Source organism: Penaeus vannamei, unplaced genomic scaffold (genome assembly GCF_042767895.1).
Source record: "Penaeus vannamei isolate JL-2024 unplaced genomic scaffold, ASM4276789v1 unanchor213, whole genome shotgun sequence".
Classification (NCBI taxonomy): domain Eukaryota; kingdom Metazoa; phylum Arthropoda; class Malacostraca; order Decapoda; family Penaeidae; genus Penaeus; species Penaeus vannamei.
In genome coordinates, this window is record NW_027213217.1 from 20,001 (window position 1) to 25,126 (window position 5,126).

At 27.4% G+C, this 5,126-nt stretch overlaps 1 protein-coding gene across 1 annotated transcript in view; it reads right to left on the minus strand.

Annotated features, from left to right (window-relative positions):
- Positions 1 to 281, minus strand: part of LOC113821408 (protein OS-9) — a gene marked incomplete at its 3' end in the record, with an annotated part of 17,006 nt that extends 16,725 nt beyond the window's left edge. The window contains 1 exon segment of the mRNA XM_070119436.1: positions 1 to 281. This exon segment is cut by the window's left edge and continues 170 nt beyond it.
- Between the last annotated feature and the right edge of the window lie 4,845 nt (positions 282 to 5,126).

A 5,126-nucleotide genomic window follows, 5' to 3' on the forward strand; every position in this document is an offset into this window, starting at 1 on the left:
TTACACACTGTCGACTCGCAGTCTCGCACTTCGACGTCGATCCTCTAGCCTCTTCGGGGTTGCCTTAGACAAGAGGGGCACTCAGAATTGCATTTCGGCCTTTTTCTTAAGTTCTCGTTGGTTTATGTATCTTTTCAAGGTATATATGTCAATGGTGTCTTTAACAAGAGTTATAAAGTTTGTTAATAACTTCGAAGGTGGGAATATTATGCCATAATTATTAGGGGGAAAGAATTTAGGTCTTGGCGTCGACGTTCTGCGCGGCGCTAGAGTTGCCAAGTTGGCTTATTTCGGCTTTGTTTTTCTTGTGAGACGTCACTCGATTTGGAGAAGAGAGAAGAGAGAGTGAATGAAAAAATAACTGGAGCAGATGGAAAGGAAGAGGAGCAAAGGGTGGAGTCGATGAAAAATAGAGAACAATTTTTTAACAACTATCATCACATCATTTTTGACATAGTTTCCTCATTATTTACTTTATTTTACGAATATGATTGATTTTCATTGATATAATAATTTCAGTTATCATTGCATTTTATGACTACTATTGTTTATATTTCTTTAATTCAATTGATGTTGTTAGTATCATTATCAATATCTTCCACGTTGTCATTGGTTATCATTATTATTATTATTATTATTATTATTATTATTATTATTATTATTATTATTATTATTATTATTATTATTATTATTATTATTATTATATTATCATCATCATCATTATTATTATTATTATTATTATTATTATTATTATTATTATCATAGTTATTATTATTATTATTATTATTATTATTATTATCATTAATATCATTGTTATTATTATGATGATGATGATTATTATTATTATCATTATTATTACTATTGTTATCATTAGTATTATCATTATCATAATCATTGTTACCTTTATCACTATTATCATTATCATCATCATAATTATTAACATTATCATTATCATTATTATCATTATTTTTCATTATGATTATTGTCATTGTTATTATTATTGTCATTATCATTATTATCATTATTTTTTCTTTACGATTATTGTCATTGTTATTATTAATATCATTATCATTATTATTATTATTATTATTATTATTATTATTATTATTATTATTATTATTATTATTATTATTATCATCATCATTATCATTATTATTATAATCATTACAATTATTATCATGGTCATCATTATCACCATCATTATCATTATAATCCTTATCATTATCGCTATCATTTTCATTATTATTATTATAATCATCATTTTTTGTTATTATTGTTATTATTAATAGTATCATTATTATCATTATCATTATCATAATTTATATTATATACATCATTATCATTATTATTATCATTATCATTACTATTACTATCATTGTCATTATTACTATCATTATCATTATTGTTATTATCATTATCATTTTCGTTATTATTATCATTATCATTTTCGTTATTATTATCATTATCATTATCATCATTGTTTTTATTAACATTAGTGTTATCATTATTATTATTAGTAGTAGTATCATTATCATAATTGAATTATTATCATTACCATAATCATTATTACCATTATCATTACTATAATCATCACCATTATTATTATCATTATTACTATTGCCATCATTATCAATATCAGTTGTAGTATCGTATCATTATTATCATTATCATAATCATTGCCAATACTATTATTACTGCTAATTCCATAATCATTAGTATTAATAGTTTCGTATTATTATCATTTTTAATATTGTTTGTTATCATTTTTATCATCATTACTATTGTTATCATTATTATCATCATTACTATTGTTATCATTATTATCATCATCATTATTACTATTAATATTATTATCATTATTATTATCGTTGTCATTATTACCGTTACTATTACCATTATCATTATTGTCATTATTGTCATTATTATCATCTTTATCATCATCATTTTCTTTATTGTCCTCATTTTCATTATTAGCATCGTTGTTGTCATATCATCATCATTATCCTTATGATTATTATTTCTACTATCATTATCATTACTACTGCTACTACTACTACTACTACTACTACTGCTACTACTACTATTACAACTACTGTTGCTGCTACTGCTACTTCTGCTGCTGTTACTACTACTACTACTACTAATGCTGCTGCTGCTGCTACTACTACAACTACTACTGCTGCTGCTACAACTACTACTACTATTACGAGTACTACTACTACTACTACTGTTATCACTGCTGCTGCTACTACTAGTACTGCAAATATTACTGTCATTATCCTTATTATCATTATTATGATAATAATACTTACTATTATCATAAGTAACATGATTATCATGATGATCAGTATCATTGCTATTATTTGCTCTATTATCATTGCTATTCAATTATTATCATGATTATCATTATTATTGTTATGTATATTATTGTTACTTTTATCATTATTTGTCATCATTAATATGACTATACTAATATCATTATCATTACTATTAGCAGTATTATTATTATTACTACCATCATTAATATAATCACCAATGTCATAATTATTATTGTAATATTTTAGCTTAATATTGTTGTTACTATCATTATCATCATCATTATAATTATTTTGTTATTATTATCATCATTATCATTATTTTGTTATTATTATCATTATCATTATTTTGTTACTATTACTGTCATTATTATTGTTATTATTAGCGTTGTCATTATCATCATCATTTTTATTATCAGTATTATTTCTATCATCGTTATTATCATTAGCATTAAACCATTATTAGTATTATGACAATTATCGTTAGTGTCATTACTAAATGCTATTCTCATCACAACTGAGGTAGATATTATTATCATCATTCCATTATATTTACTGCCAATGTCATTATCATTATCATCATATTACTGGTATTGTCTTCAACAATATTATTATCATCAATATCATCATCACAATTCTTAGTGTTTCATTTCCTTATTGCAAAATCATAGAAATTGATAAGTAAGCTGAGTAGCTAATGATATGAAACTAAATGAAATTAGCTAGAAGTAGAAAATTAATGAAGAAATGTGTGAAAGAGAATTATGATATATCAGCTGATGAAATAGTAAATAAAAACACAAACCAGATGACAAGGTGTAAACACAGCTGACTCGTATACAACAAACATTTATTATGGACGTGAGTGGATTAAGCAACAGACTCGATGAAAAAGTCTAAAGAACACTGACCTTCCCGTGCTCTTGTCATGAATAATAAAGCTAATATACCAATTATGTTTTGTTGATTATATACTTAAAAAAACGGAATTGAGTTTTTTGTTCGTGAATACACATCTGCACAGAATATCAGATCATACTATCGAAAGCTGTACATAGTACTGTGTGATAGGCGTTAACCTTTCGCATACTCGTGGGTAAGGACCACGTGATAAACAGAGGATCTTGAAACCGTACAAAATAGGACAGAGAGAATTTTCCTAGAAATACCTTAAAGAAAGAAAGAAAATAAATGTTTGCACACACAAATATATATATATATATATATATATATATTTGAATATATATATATGTATATATATATATATATTTGAATATATATATATATATGTATATATATATATATATATATATATATATATATATATATTAGTAATAATAGATTCGTATTATTGTCATTTTTAATATTGTTTGTTATCATCATTATTATCATCATTACTATTGTTATCATTATCATCATCATCATTATTACTATTAATATCATTATCATTATTATCATCGTTGTCATTATTACCGTTATTATTACCATTATCATTATTGTCATTATCATCATCTTTATCATCGTCATCATTATAATTTTCTTTATTGTCCTCATTTTCATTATTAGCATCGTTGTTGTCATATCATCATCATTATCCTTATCATTATTATTTCTACTATTATCATTATCATTACTACTGCTACTACTACTACTACTACTATTACAACTACTGTTGCTATTACTGCTACTTCTGCTACTGTTACTACTACTACTACTACTACTACTGCTGCTGCTACTACTACAACAACAACTACTGCTGCTGCTACTACTACAACAACAACTACTGCTGCTACTACTACTATTACTACTACTACTACTACTACTTTTTCCGTATTTTTTTTGACAATTTTATTTAACATCAATACAAACATTCTCGAATATAACTCTTGATTTGAGTATGCTTGGCTGAAAAAAGTTGACGGAAAGGTTTTCAGACGGAAACGATCATTATCGTCTGACTGGAAAATCGACAATTCGCTCAAAAATTGACAAAATTTCAGAAAATTGTCTAAAAATTGACGGAAAAAGTGCTAGTGTGACAACACTATTACAGTTCATTATCAACAAATCTGGTTAAGGAAAGTGTTGAAAATCAAATCATTATGTAGAATACATAATAAATATGGTATTGGGCTTTTAAAGGATACAGTATATCTAAAAAAATGGAATTTTGATAACGCCTTTCTCTAAGGAATAGCAAAGTATTTTTGTTATGATTACAACTTTATTGCTCAGTGGAATTCACCAGCACTTTACCTATTCTAAATCTGCTAGGACGTATCTAATTTAGAAATCAGTGATTCAGGACTAATTTGTGCTGCTCCTTTTGGTATTTTCCAGCGAGGAGTGGCAGCTGATGATGGTCCGGCAACATCCTGGCAACCCATTAAGCCATCCTTCCAACGCATTATTTGTTCGTGGCAGATCATCCTTCACTCGTTGATAGATGCTCCATGTCTGACAGGGAATCTTTCCTGGACGCTGACTGGAGGTGACGGAGGATAATCGTCACTTACTCCCTCGTACGATGAAAGATAGAGTTCGGGGGTAAGGCGGCAATGGAAGCTCCGTGGAGTCCTCCATGCCGTATGATATCTCACTCCTTGATGTTCCTTAATATAGCAAGAAGTAAGACAAGGCTGAAAGCAACACTAAGCGGGGTCAGCTGTGGAAGTAGAGGCGGAAGCAATTAGGGCAGACAGGTAATATATATCTTTTTTTAACGACCAGGTACCATGTAAATAATGACAGTAAGACTTTTACCCTGGCGGACATGTCCCCATTCCGCCATTTTCATTTTCTCTCTCTCTC